Genomic DNA, 15,964 nt, shown 5'->3' on the forward strand with positions numbered 1-15,964 from the left:
GAACGAGCTGTTAGAGAATTACATCTGAATAATTTAGACATTTTAAATCCCAGTGTCATACAAGCCAGGTTATAGCCAGAAACCCTTCCCCACACAGAGGCAAGTGTGTGGAGAATAGTACTTCTTAGTGTGTTTGTTCTTGTTTACAAGATTTAGCTAGTGCAGTTTATTAAGAGTTATAAGAGTTTAGTTCAGGTCTACTGCTCCAATTCAATTACAAAGATTTTCACTTTCTGCTAATCTCAGGTGTCAGCAAACTTTGGCTCAAAAAGCAAACTTTGGCTTAAACTGTGGCTCATATTTGTTTTTATAGAGATTTTTTTGTCAAGGATGCACAGCAGACAGCAGATGTATTTTTTATACTGAATTAATTATGCTCAGGTCCAAGGTTTTACATTTTCAGTCCCAAGTACGAACATTTGTAAAAGACTGAATGCACCTTTCATTCAAAATTTCACTTTGTCTACAGGCTTGGATTCCCATTTGACTCTACTGTCAGTGAAATAAAAATTGGCAAGATCTACAAGCTCAAACCAGAAACCACAGAGAGAAAAAGAAACGCCAATTTATTTTACTCAAATACTTTATTCATTACAGACATATGTCAGGAGAATAAATAAAGAGAAAGAGAAAATAGATACCGTGGGGATATTTCAGATGAAAACATCCCACATAATATTCGTACTGAAAGTTTTCGAAGCTTTGTTTGCTTTCATGAGTCCAGTGGTGATGAATTGTGGTGATAACGGCTTGTTTTTCAGTAAAGTAATGGCTAAAAAGTTGCCAAAAGAATGTAACTTGGAGAAAGTGTCTCCAAGTTAGTAAGCTGACATTTCATTAAGTGGTGCATTGTGCTTTCAATGCACTTTCAGTGAATATAGAGACGCCATTCACAAATCAGAATGACTTAAGTCCAAGAATAACGTAACATGTGAGTTCTGCTTCATGTTGGATTTTGACTTTAAAGAGTAAATTCCATGAAACTGTGATTTCATGGAACTGCTGTTAATGTGACATGGAGATTTATATTCAGGCCATATTCAAGAGTTTTATTTCCTAATTGAACAGAATCTCCATAATCCTCAGAGGTAGTTTTCATTCTTCCCGTATGGTTGTTATGATGATTCATGCCTCGCCGTCCTGCAGAACAAATTATTGAATGTTTTCTGCGGAGAAAAGGCTCATTAAACCTTAAAAAGCAGTTTGTGCTGCAGACATTGGGGAGGTGTGAACATTCACTACTTTGTCACTAAAAGGTTTCCTTGCAGCAATACATTTTAAGAGAAAAGCTTAAGGATAAAGGTCTTCAGGAGGCTCCTGATAGGAACCTGTCCAAATACATAGTGAAGATGTGCTTCTTGATCCTTTTGTTCATCAATATGAGCATATAGCAATTAGATTTTACACAATTACAGGCCCACAAAACATTTGAAGCCCTAGAGCTGCAGACAAATTGTAGACAAGCGGTCCTGGTGAATTGTTTTTTTTCTCTGTACAGGTTCCAGTTTCCTCGAACCACAGCAGTGATTTCTCACTTTGCTCATCATGTGCAGACACAGCTTCATTGTGGGGCTACAGGCCAATCCATTAGCCTGCTGATATGACTCGAGCATACTAGCCGTTAGCAGAGATCAACCCATTACCCCGTTAGCAGAGCGCTGCTGCATCTGGTTACTCAGTGGAGAGGTCGGTCCCAGTCGCCTCATTTCCACTGATTTGGTTTCAGCCCAGTTGGTTTTCAAACAGAGTCAGCGAGGGGTAAAGATTTATCTAACAGAAACACAGCACTCTTTTTCAACACATCTGTTTGTCTAGTCTGGGACAACACACACGTGGTTTACTTCTCAACGCAACATTTAACAACACATATTGACACACTATGTTGTATCTTGTTAAATTTTTGAAAATCTGCCTTTAAAAACTAATTTCAGATGAGTTTTGAACTGTGGCATATGCATACCATTTCAAGGGTGAAAATGCAATATACTTGCATTTCTGTAATCCAATCTAAAAATTACAGGTATAAAATGAAATGCAATATGAATTTTAATAACTTAAACTGAAAACCAAATTAGTTCCTTTGTTTAGCAAGATAGTTTCTATTTCCATTGTCCAGCAACTAAGGAAAAATGTCTCCATACAAGATAAGCAAGCACTCAATGAGTATTAATATTTCTGGATTATGTAATTTGGTTTATACAAAATATCTAACGCTGGCATTCAGTAACAGAAATTTCCACTTTCATCCACTAGTTGCACTGTTTTCTCAATAAGAGTCAATAAGAATTCTGCACCAGGCTGCTGAAAGTGAGCAGAAATTTTAAGAATCACTTTATTGATAACTTGGCAAGCTATTTTAAAAATATGGTCACCCAAAATCATCACAGAGTTATCAGTGTGAAAACAACTGAAATAAATAGGTTTAAAATTGTGTGTACAAGCCAGCCGAAATAGTTGCTCCTCAATGCAGTTTGGCATTTCTCACAATTTTGGCAGTTTATTTCATCTGATGGAACTCTACACTTTATCTGTAGATACTGGATAAGAAAAGGAAGTGTGTAATGATTTTACTCACACACACACACACACACACACTCACACCTGGGAACGCCTATGCCACAAAGTACCATAAACTACCACAAAATATCACAAGAGAACGCGGAGAACTGCCTTGAACTTGAACTAAAATTGATGCTTTAAGTGCTTTGAGTGCTTCAAGATAAACGGAACAAAGGAATCGTATTAATAAAAGCACCGGCTATAACAAAGTGAAGACTTATATTGTACTTGTCCTTTAAAACCCATTAGCAGAGAAGGCTGGGAATAGAGAAAATCCCAAATAACTTGGGTCTGGATACATCAACACATACATATAAACGTATTGTTCGTTAAGACTACTACTAGTACCACACCATGTCAAATTCAGTAATATAAGACGCCATGAATCATTACTGAACGCACCTGAGACCGGACTGACGCTCATCACAGGTAAAGACAGATGCAAAGAAAAGTTAAAGGGAAGGAGGGAGAGAAGGAGGGAGAGAAGGGCGTGATGTTTACAGTGAAAGTACAAAGAGGGAGAAAGAGTGAGCAAGTGTGATGAAAGGAAGAGACGAAGAGGAGATGAGAACAAAAGAGGGAAAGCAAAGCAAGTACGGAATACAAATGTACTTGACAAGACGAGCAGAGAGAGAAATGGAGCGCTGGAGCAGAAGAGAAATGGATAAACAGAGAGAAAGGAAGCTATGCAGGCAGCTTGTCCATGATAAAAACCTACTTTGCATGAATATGGAATCTCTTAATCAATGTTCCCACGCTTCGTTTTATTTCCCCTCTAAGTTTAATAAATAACTGATGGCAAATGAATGAGTTTTTTTCTAAAGTAATTGAATGTATTCTCCTCATGACCTTTTCAAAACCCAAACACTCATTGTTCAAACCGTGATGATGCCAGATTTACGGTTTGATGAGTATTTTCTGTAATTAAAGGGCAGCGCCAACCATTATTTTGACATGTGGGTCTCCTTGCCCTGACAGGAGGTAATACTTCACACCATTGTTTGGCATCCTAATCGTGACTGACCTACAAAAACCCACAAAAACTCAACGCATTTTGGATGAAAATGCCCTGCCAAACCCTGAGGTGTCAGTTCCTCTTCTGAAAAGCGGTTCAGCTGTGTATTTAATGGGCTAGCAGAGGCTGTTTTAACGCTTTGATCAAATGTTTTCAGGGCTTTCATGGTTTTAAAAAGGGCATTTTCAGCTACACTGGAAGCCTATGGCAGCGAGGAATCGACATCAAATTGTTACCAAACTAGCTCCTATTAGCTTCATCCTGTCAGGTTCCAACAGAAAACCATGTGCAAACTCAATAGAAAAAAGACTGATTCCTAAATTTCTATTTTTACTTTTTTATATACTACTTGCATATACTTTTTGTCCCTCACGCGATGAAATGTGATATCTCAAACACCAAAACTTGAAGGGATGATGTGTTTTGCCACTGTGTTCAGGACTTAAAAACATAGCCTACACTGATTGGCCTGACGGGGGCTTTATAATTAAAGGTAGAATTTTTTTTACTTTAAAAAGCCTTAACACCTACACTGTAAGTCTGATGGATACAAAACTTGCTACACTGATTGGCCTAATGTGGGCGCTATGATTAAAGTCAAAATTTTTAACTCAAACATAATATCTCAGATGCAATTTTGACTAAAGTTGCAGGGATGACGCATTTTGGCACTGTGTTCTGGCATTCTGGCAAATTTTGATGAAAGCTGGAGGAACGGTGCATCTTGTTGCTGATTGGCCCAAGGAGTGCCTGCATCATTCGTGGGGGACAACACAACATGTGTACTTGTTTATATTCTACTCACACTCCTTTACTACTTTCTTTGTCATACTACTTCTGAAAGAGATCTGTTCGCAAAATTTCTGCTTGAAATTTTTTATATGCTACTTTTAGAGTTTTTGTGTTGCATTATGTTTAATGTGATCTACATACACAACAGCATTTCAGACTCCTTACTTAGCCAATAAAACTGATACTGATTCTGATCAAAGCAACAAAAATACATAGGGCCCACATGTGAAAAATGGTGGCATTGCCCTTTAAGATGGATTTTTTGGTTTGGGTCTACCTTCCCACGTCGGCCCATTGCTCACAGTCAAGCCAGTCACCTGGAAAATTGGCACTGCCTCAGAACAGTGATGTCCCCTCAAAGTTGTGAGTGTGTGTGTGTGTGTGTGTGTGTGTGTGTGTGTGTGTGTGTGTGTTCACTCCACTCTCAGGTGTGTGTGAAGCTCTCTCCTGTTGTTGCTAAATCGTTATTATTATTAGAATTCCACTGCTGTCATGCTGGATGCGCCTGCCACCCAAAACTGAAATCTAACATGACGGTCTCAGCAGTGATGTCCCTAAGCACACACACACACATACACACACACACACACACACTCACCAGCAAGAATTATTGTCACCCTGCCATGGGCAAAATATAACTGTCTGCTAATTAGAAAGCAATTAAACCAGATTATTAGAGCAATTAATTCCCTGTCTTTGCTATAATTGGAGTCCATGTGATTGAGTTTCTCAATTCGTTGCTGCAGCACAACAGTAGGGGAGAGCGGGGTAAGTTGAGCCAGTGGATAGAATGTGTCACCCCTTGTTTCTAGGCAACTGTACACGAAATAATCATGTGATCATGGATTTAGGAAGAAATTAAGAGATATATTGAGAAAATCGACAAAGGAGAAGTACCATGAACAGGGTATGGCAGACAGATAGACTGACTCTCTCTCTCTCTCTCTCTCTCTCTCTCTCACTCACACACACACACTCACAGAAATTACCACCATGTTATGTTGAAGTTAACAAGTTATGTTAGTTGTGCCAAAAGACCAACAGTTTTTAATGAGCCTTATTAAAACTGTATCAGCTACAGAAAATGTTTTGATTTCCACGGATGCCCAACAAACTTAAGCGTACATAACTGTTATTCTTTTAAACAAACACATTTATTTTGCCGTAGTACCACAAAATATAAAAAGTGGCTCATTTTACCCCGTTCTCCCTATAGAATATAACAGTATAGTAAAGGCTGGCTATTGTAAATGTTTAGCTGAGTCATACTGAAGGACATGGATCGTTTTGTTGACTTAAATCATGCTCTCTGAATCATATTATGATATTGTTTTACTTCACACACCTTTTGTGTGATTTTCTCTACACACTTTATTTCCTCCTTATTCTCACTTTTGTACGCATGACTTCAGAGACGGGCTGCCAGTCTGTGTGTCTTTATAAAAACTCCCTCTCCTCAAAAGTCACAACCCTCTGGTGGCGAGCGCGAGTGTTTCCAGAGTTTAGTTATTCAACTTGAAATGCTGCGCGTGCCTTCAGGCTATTCCTGCCAGCCTGGAATCAAGCTGCTGTCCACATCCACTTTTAATCGTTCTCACAGAAATGAAGAGGTCGACCCAGCGACTCCAGCGCGGTAAACTTCTCAACCCCCCCACAGAGTCCGGGTCGAAACCTGTGTAGTTATCACAATAACAGGGTTTTTTCGTGGAATGAATGAACCACCGGCATAAGCGAAGACACCGAAATTGGTCAATTTGTGCCCATTGCAGCTGCTGCGGCTGAGCGGTTCGTTCCACTTGACTCCTTCGTCAGGATGTGGGGACGAGGTGCGCTCACCAGTTTGGGTGAACTTAACGTATGAATGTTCACTGCAGGTCCGATGTGAATCCTGAACTTCTCTCTTCACTTAGGGAAGAGCTTGTCACTGTTGAAAAGCATTTGAATGATGCCCTATCCATTTTTTTCCCGTGATTGTAAACTGCTCCAGAGACGTCGGCTTCAGACTGAATAATCAAGGGAAGTGAAATATTTCGTCCTTTATTTATGGCTGCTGTCTGACTGGGGGCTGAGTCACGTCAGCAGCCTCAACTGTAATGGTCTTGATTGCGTTTCGGTTTGAAACGTGTCAAATCTTCCATAAAATTGTCAGAATGAAACGAGTCAATGATGGGGAGCATGTTGTGAGTGGGTGATGAAATCATTCAGATGATGAAGGTAATGGCGAGTTAAGAAATGAGCAGCCCGGCCATTTGGACGCTGTCAAAACATGTTTTATGCATTTGATTTAACTCTCAGATGTTGTTCATTCCAATCTTTATCAGCATATAATATATTATGGGCCTACAAAACACATTTATTGTCCATATGTAATTCTAAATTAATGCAAGATTGTATCAGTGAACACTTATCTATAATTCATATTTCAACCGATACTGTCATTTATAAAATAATTTATAAATAAGAGTTAGTTATGATAGTTGCCTGGCCAAGATTTTTATGTAGCATAAATTCTTGCTCAGATAGAGCAAAGCTTTCATTCATTCTCCAGTATTAGCAGAAAATAACACAGGAATGATGACAGAAAATGTACTAAAACATTTTGGCTAAACCTGGTGCTGAACTCTCTGCAGCCTTTTGGGCACTCAAAGAGAAAAGAAAAAAAATATCAGATAGAAATCAGCATATTGATGATTTTTTTTATGCTGCACCCATTAGCAAACCACACAGGCCTTTTTGCTAAGAAAGCCAGACTTCCTCTAACAGGAGAATCACAATACAGCCTTCAGCTGGACAGAAATAAAAGCCTACATAAAAGCCTGTATATATAGTCGTCTGCCTACTATTTGAATAATTAAATGACAAAAAAATACCAAATTCAGCATTGTATGTGCTTGTGTGCATGTAGGTGTGTGTTTAAGCACTAAGCATGTGTGTGCATGTGTGAATGCAAGTGTATACATGTTCATCTGCACATTAAAACAAGTGTTTCTGTAATAGTGAGGAGGAGTCAGTGTCATGCAGATCACATTAACAAGTGAGTAAGATAATCTAACAGCCAGCTGATTGATCCGGCCAGACTCGCCCTCCAATTCTACTGAAAGTCTGTCATAAGCAAACTGTGATGATGGGAGACGTTATCAAAGCCAATGACAGAGAGTACAAACATCCCTTGAACCCACACACTGTCAGAAGCGAGTGGTTTGATGATTTAAAACCAAGGAAAGCAGCGAAACCAAGAGTTTGAGACACTTGTGTGCTCTGCAACATCAAAGATTTGAATTTTGGCATAGTATTTGCATATTTCTCAGCATTTGGAGTGGCAGATGGGTTTGTTTCGCTGCATCAGGCCAATTCTGATAGTGTCAGGTAAGATGTCAATCACAGAAAAGTGTACTAAATTTAAAATAGTCAAACATTTTGTGATGATTCTCTAAATTGTCTGGCATTCATTGTTTTCTCCTTCGTGACAAACACCCTCTGATACATAGCAGGTTAAAATAAACCGTGAAAAGTATTTGCAAATACTTTTTGACCCGAGGGTTTCATCCCACTCTCTAACAACTACGCTGAATTCATTAAATCTTATTTACATCTCAGTATGGATCCAGCAGGAGCCTCTCAGTGGGAAAATCATCAAAGTCATTAACAAGTCTGTCAAGCACAAATAGAGTGATTTAGCCTGCCGTGGCAAATGGAAAAAGAAGTGACTATTAGTAATGTTGGGCTGAAATCCAAGAAGAGTGTGAACGAATTAATTTGAAGGCTAACAGAAAATCCTCACTCATTAAACCACTTGAATAACTTCATTTAGTCACAGGGGAATATTATTCATAATGCAACTAATCTAATCATCTTACAGGAGATTTTCTCATGGAGCTGCGGCGCCTGTTGATGGATAATCCTCCTCTGGGGACTCGTGTTTGTTAACGTGGAAACCAAAAAAAAAATGATGCTGTTGAACAGCAATGTGCACAGATGTTCTTTAGTAGAGATGTGGTTTAAATGTAATGCAGATCCACATTTTCTCCAAACATATTTCTCCATACTGATATTTGCTGAACATTTGAATAATGCCGTCACAGTGTGTAGATTTTGTGTAGAAAAGACATTTTGGGGTTAAATTTAGTAATAGTGATCTGTACAAGATATAATATACCTTGGTATTATAAGGTTCTATCTGACCTTTTTGTCAAAACTGAGTTAGTCGTATGAACCTATTCTATGAGTGCCTGTTGACATATGTGTGGTGTTATTTTTTGAAAATAATGATTTTTGAGTCTGTAATTTCTAAAACAAAAGGACCCATCTCCATTTAACTCAATGGATGCTGAAAACTTTGAAGCTCAATATCTCAGAACTATCCTGAAGGCAGATAGAACCTTATAATTCTAAGCTCACGTAATGTTATCGAGTTAGAATTCATTAGCTGCCAGTAGCTTTAGCAATATCAGGAGGTTTGGATAAATAACATTATTTTGACTTTTTCTCAGCTGTTGAAGGGAATCAAGTCCTATTCAAGACCAAAATAGGCAATGAACAGTGTGCATGTCTTTCCAAATGTAAAATAATGCTGAAGGAGTTTCTTAAGGATCAACAGAGATGTAGATCTACTGCAGGAGTGCTGTACTAAACCAATCAACATCTAACTAATCAATGCATAAGACTTTGACTTATCAATACATCGAAGTTTGAGGATCATTACACACACACAGGTTTCTACAGGTGAAACCCCTTAAATTGTTTGTGGAACTGGAGAAACGATAAACCAAACATCACTAGAATTAGCCATTTTTTCATATTTTTAGATCGACTCAACATCTCAACATCGACCGAGACCGAGTCAAGTCCGAGTTAAAATCATGTTTAAGTTTGAGTTTAATATCTTTATTGTCCCAAAGGGAAATTGGTTATGCACTCAGGTAAACACAAGGGTAAAAACGACACGGAACAAGCACTGTGGATAAAAACCGAACACATAAAAAACCTATAAGCATCCCTAAAATATGATCATTTATCATTCATAAAACTGTCCAGTGCAAGAAGCAAAATATATAAAAATCGGCACAAGACCAAGACAGGTCCAAGATGTCCGAAAAGTGACCAGACTGAAGAACTGCAGCCCAGAATAACACTTTCACCTAATTGGATTCCTTTCTATGAATTCAGCTAAAAGAGTGGAGCACAAAGCTTACTTCCAACACCAGACCGCCCCCCCCCCCCCCCCCCCCCCAGTCACCACAGCTCCCCCCGTCTCCATCCCACACTCTTGGGAGAAGTGAGGCGCAGGTCCGCATCAATCATACTAATGCTGGTGAGGATCCCGGGCTGAAGCTGCTGTTTGGTTTTACCCTGATTAAAAAGGAGGTGCCATAACAATACTTTATGGGTAGACCAAGGCCCAAAACAATGTCTCCGCTTTCCCCTTTTCTATTCATCTTGGCAGAATGACCCCTTTTACTCCTGTGGGCTCTTTCACACAGCAGAGCCAACGATAAGGAATGGGCAGATCCTTATTTTCCAGGTTGTATCGTACCTTGAGGGGCCGAGAAATGAGGAGAGAGCGCAGAGTAGTTTGTGCTGCTGTAGGCTGGTTGGAAACAGCACCTTGTTGGGTCAGTATTACTTCTATAACCCTTGGCAGAGAGTATCACATTTATAGTTATTTATCAGGGATGGGACGATATATCGAAATTCAATATATCGCAATACAAAAATGTGACAATACGTATCGTGGGGCAGAAATATGATAACTAGCTCCATTTTATTCTGCTGTAGTAATCACAAATGAGACGGCTTGAGCATCACAATTTCACAAGCTCTTCAATGAAATTATATTATTTGCACTTTGTAATGGGATTTTAAAATTGTTGTTTACATTCTAGCAAGTCGATGCCATTGCTAGAAAGATTTGTGCCTCAGAAATAAACATAAATCTGCACAGTTACACTTTGTTGCCATTAAACTTTTATCGTATCATGGTTTTATTGACTCACGAACCCCATATTGTGTATCGAATTGTGTCGTGAGATAAGCATATCGTCCCATCCCTATTATTTATAGTTAATTTAGAGTTACCGTGTGTAAATTACATCTGATTTCAAGTGTCACTCACAGTCCTTAGGTTTAGAAGATCGTTTTACTACTAATAAATATTCACCTCTGCAAAATGAACATGAAAAAGAGCAAGCAGCACAAGCACTGCTAATACTCTGTTCTATCTAATGATGGATCAAATCATTGGTTTACCAAGGCTGGGTTTGGTCTAGCATGAGTGCAGCTGGCCATCTGTTCTCTCTGTCCGGTAATGATGTTACGGTCTATTTTAACCTTTTTTTAACCTTCTTAGTAAAGGACAAATGTTTTCTCTGATTTCCGAGTGATATCAAAGTCACTGCTGGCACAATTAAGCCTAGGGAACTTGCTGTGATCTATCATCTCTTCATATTCGTCATATTCCACTTTATGACTCTACTACACTTTATGACTATTTGGTTGGCAAATAGTCATGAACTCGCAATTAGTCAATTGAAAAATAGGATGCTGTAATCATGAACCATAAAACCAATCTTATCCTTACTTATTGTCTGCTGTTGGGTAACTTCTCATATTCTTTGGTAAAAAACTCATATATTGAACATATTTTGAACTGTCAGAAGCTACAGTTGTTTTGGGACAATGTGTGTGAGGCGATGAAATGTATTCTTGGATATGAGATTCCCCAAACATGCACTGTGTTATATCTTGGAAACATAAATGAGGATACAGTGAAGGGTGATGATAGATATCTGATCAGTGTACTTCTGGCAGCCAGTAAAGAAAGCCATTACCAGGAACATAGATAGGACATAGATCAAGAGATATTTACTATGGACAGAGAGCCAGTTTGAGGAAAAGTGAGATAAATGGACTGTGTTTACAGTTAAGTGGACTGACACCAGCAGTATGGACGATAAGTGAAGGACAGGATGATGATGAAGATGCCTGGTAGATAGCTGCTCTGTATCTCAGCTTGTTATACTCTTGAAAAATAAATAAATGAAAAACTAAAGTGGGTAGTTATATCATTTTCTGGGGCAATATTTTGGAGATGTGTTGCACTTTGCTGCATTGTTGTGAAACAAATTATCAGTAAACTCAATGAAGACAAGTTTCTGTTTGGAATTATATGAAATTCGTGCCTAGTGACTCAGTTACATCAAGTCAGTAGATACAAAATTAGGATATATATATGCATAGGTGTGGGCTAGTAATATCAAAATTCATCATGTATACAAGATTATATCACATATAGGGGAAAAAAAGACCCTTCAGAAACAATTACAGATACTTCTCCAATTCATCAGTCAACCTGGAGGGCATATCCTCCGCTCTCGCCTCCTGCTTTTTTAATTGCCTTTTAAGAGCGAACGTGATAAAACATGCAATTGTTTGTTTTGATTGAGGTAAAGCTCCTCGAAGTGCTCGGTCCCAGGGGACGTTACATTACAACGCTCCTCCATCCCCACCTGCTCGGCCGCCCGCAGCTTCACCCGGAGCAACACGGAAAATGAAAAAGGGCTGCTCGTTTAGGAAGAAAGCAATTTTCCATCTTCAGGTGAACCGTGTCAGATTCCTGAAGTGAAGATGTAGTACTTGAATTCGGTATTGATCTCAAGGCTAGTCTGGAAGCGCCCTCTTGAAAGTCTGAGTCTTTCTCAGTCTGACCTTCTTTATTACCTCCTCCAAGGAGGTTATGTTTTCGGTGCCATTTGTTTGTCTGTTTGTCTGTTAGCAGGATTACAGAAAAACTACTGGCCCGATTTTCATGAAATTTCGTGGAAGGGTGTAGCATGGGCCAAGGAAGAACCCATTACATTTTGGAGCAGATCCGGATCCGACTCACGAACAAGCAATAATAGCACGAACCTTGGCGGAGGTCTGCGCTCTCCGAGTGCCCTTCTAGTTGTTAATTGTCTTGGACATTTTTTTTGTTAAGGGTCGTATTTCTGCCTGAAACCCATACAGATATTCAGGCTGTGGTACTTGAGTCCGCTCTCGGTCTTGAATCCAGTCTCCAGACCACTTTTCTGACATCTCGGTCTCGGCCACTATTAAATGTTGACTTAGAATTTTCAAAAATACATTTCTCCATCTAATCTGCCTTGTTTATTTTCTGCCAAGCATTACAAACGATTTAACTCTAGATTGTGAAGGTCCTCAGACGTCTAACGCCTCAGGTCTGACTTGACCCAGCGTTTCTCGTCTTGACTTAGGTGGCTCAAAGGATGAAATACTAATCACAGCACTTGTAATTGAGCACGGTCTCCCAAAATTTAGTAAAATGAGCACATCTTCAAATGCAAATACATACTTCCGCAAGAAAAGTATGAGAAATACGTGTCTTCAACTCTGGAAACCCAGGTTCAATTCCCAACTTGTGAAGAAGTTTTCTACTGAGTAAAGTCTTCTATTTTGGCTAAAATGATTCTTATTTAACCATGACCAAAACCTTACCCTAACCTTAAACAAAGTTGTTTTACTTGCCTTAATAACTTAACTGTTAGCTAACCTTTTCATGTGACGAATGAGAGGAAATGACATTTCCAATAATCCGATTTGTGCCATTGTCGCATAATTTAATTTGTGGTGGAGGAACATAATGTTCACAGACTTCGTGTTCGCAACATGTAATCTATGTTTCAGAGTTCATGTTCATTTCCTGAGAATGTCCGCAGCCTTGCAGCTCCACCAAGGTGCCGGAAAAACAGAAGAGTGAAAAGAATTCAGCTACCTACTCTTGCTTAATATCAAAACCAGCACGTTTCGGCTACAATAGTTTTCGTCAGAGTTACAGGATTACATGTATAGTAAAAAAAATCAAATAAATACAAGGTAGGAGGTACCATCAGGTTCAAAGGACATATAATCCTATCTCAGTTAAAATGACTCTGGGTTGGAACAACGCAAATAATTTCCCCTATAATGATCCCAATGAGTCTCCCACAGTTCTCCCACAGTGTAAGTGTTCTGTCCAGTGAGTGAGAGCAGCCACAGCAGTAAGTCATCATCTAATCTCTCCTCAAGGTTTCAGCGCTGCACACTGTGCCGCTCGGCTCGGCAGCATCGCTGCAGTCTCTACTGGAAGCAAGTGAGAGAAACATCAGTTCAGATTTCATCAAGGAAACACCTAAAGGTCATATATTATTGAAAAGACAGCGAGATATATATGTAATAAGGGGACAATTATAACCGTCACTTAATTAGCTGCAGTTGAACTGTTTGTTTCAAAATTATTATACGTATATACACTACCAGTCAAAAGTTTGAACACACCTGAGTGAATGTTTTTCATTACCTTAAAGCCATTTTGATCTAAAGGCTTATATTTGCCTTTCTAAGACAAATATAAATAGTGAAGTTGATGCCTACGTATGAATTTCTTTCCAAAGCCTTTTCCGTTCCATCAAGGCATAGGGCGGCTACTTTAAAGAATCTAAAATATAAGATCGTTTTGATTTAACACTTTTTTTGGTCACTGCATAATTCCATTTGTGTTATTTCATAATTTTGATGTCTTAACTATTATTCTAAAAGATGGAAAATAGTAAAAATAAAGAAAAAGATGGTGTGCCCAAACTTTTGACTGGTAGTGTATACTGTATTATATAAGAAAAATATTCATTGCCTGACGTTTATCATTCAGTATCTCTAAAATATTGAGGGTCCAGTGATTTTTTTGTCAACCAAGGATTTAAATGACCTACCTCCTTACTACAATTACAATTTGTGTCAATTTTGTGCTATCAATCATTGCGTAAGAGTCAATCTAACTTTTTTTTCAAAACAGTGAACACCTCATGTATTCGTCAAACCAGAGAATAATAGCGAGGAACAGGATTTGAAACAGATCACCTCACATTATCAAAATATCATTCAAACCCTGGCAGCCGGTGCCAGGTGTCGGCACATATCAGATGTGCGGTGTGTGTGGTGGCGCGAGGCGGATAAGTAAACACTCCCACGCAGTATAACCTGTGATTTTTCCCCCTCCGAGCGCTGACTCACTGTGAAGCCGAACTCTTCTCCCCTCGGCCATCCACAGGCTCGTCTCCCATGTGGCTCGCTGAGTGCGGGCTGTCACTCGCAGGAAGGCTTGCCGGTAGCTATGATGGCTGCCGAGGGGCCATGCAGCTCTGGAGCTTATTATTAAACTACGCGGCTGTCATTCAGAGCAGCGGCTGGGTGTGTGGGAGAGGGAGGAGGAGGAGGAGGGGTGGAGGCATTAATCGACCTGCCTGGAGGGGCTCATACATCACCGGCAACAAATCCTCCCCAAGGTTTATTTTATACTCACCACCCCCATCTGTAAAATGGTTTACAAGAGCCCAGTAGAGCAGCAGAGAGGGGTGGGGTGGGGGGGGGGGGGTGCAGCGTCTGGAGCCGTACACAATAAATAAGCCCCATCGATCCAGAGGAGAGGGGTTCATGGGAGGCGATGCGGCCGTCACTGTGGTTCATGAGATGTGGCCGCGTTCTGGCAGGCGGCTGATGGGGACAGGTGCGACGATTCAGGCCGAGAAGGCTGGCCTCTTACAAAATGACTGCTGATGTGAAAAGTAAAGCATATTGTGTTAAAGTTATGAGCCCTCTTAAAGCGATATTCAACTTAGTTTTAACATGGGGGTTATTCGGCTCTTTGCTGCCATGAAAACCGGAATATAAACTACTCACCAAGTTTGGATGCAGCTGGGATGAGTTTGTTGCTTTAAAGGAGAAACTGTTAGTGTTGTGATTTACTTTTTTGGTGTATCCTATCCTTTTGGTATTTCCTCTCAACCTGCCTCGTCTACTTCCACCTCTATTAGTTGTTTCTCGTTTCCCAGAATGCCTTTCAACAACCCCCAGAGAACAGGCGTGAACTTGTTGCACTCAGCTGTGGATTATACAGTATGTGCAAGTGGAGAGAGAGAGATAACAACAATGGAGCGAGAGATTTTCCATTCGAGACAAAATGAGAGTCGTGCCCCTCAACATGTCTTGTGGCTGCATTGCATTCTGGTCTATTAAGGCAAATTGTTCCAAAATTTCTCCCTGTATGATTGTTGAACATCAGTGCATAATGGCGGCTCTAGAAAGAAGCCCTCGCTCTTTGATTCTGAGGGACTGACACCAAAATCTGACGCTTACCGCTGATGTTTTAGGTAGCTGAAAAAGTTTCTCCTATCAAACTCCATTATAACTGCGCTGGAAATGTGACATCACTCCATCTATGTTGGCCAAAGAAAAATACACCAACAAACAAGAAAATAGACCTAGAAATGCAAGGTACATCCCAAATAGCTGTTTTTTTTAACAGTGAGTTTTAGGGTGCATTTTCCTTTAAGACTTTTGCTTACAAAATAGTTATGATTTTGAGGATAATATCATCAATATTGACTGAAGAACTTAAGACAGCAAAATGTCTTCGAAATGGAAATTAAATCCTTCACTGACTGTGCAATTCAATAACAAAACTTAGTAAGCCTCCTTTCACACACCCTTTGGCTGTCCAGACTCCACATTTAAAGCAGTTTGAGATCAGACCTCGGTCAAATAGTTTTAGCAAATAATTCCTAGTGT

At 39.6% G+C, this 15,964-nt stretch overlaps 1 protein-coding gene across 1 annotated transcript in view; it reads right to left on the reverse strand.

Moving 5' to 3' along the window:
* gpr39 (G protein-coupled receptor 39) overlaps nt 1–15,964 on the reverse strand; it is a 29,473-nt gene that overhangs the window by 3,572 nt on the left and 9,937 nt on the right. The gene's annotated exons all lie outside the window — the stretch shown is intronic.

Source organism: Centroberyx gerrardi, chromosome 10, assembly GCF_048128805.1.
Source record: "Centroberyx gerrardi isolate f3 chromosome 10, fCenGer3.hap1.cur.20231027, whole genome shotgun sequence".
In the NCBI taxonomy this organism is placed as follows: Eukaryota; Metazoa; Chordata; class Actinopteri; order Beryciformes; family Berycidae; genus Centroberyx; species Centroberyx gerrardi.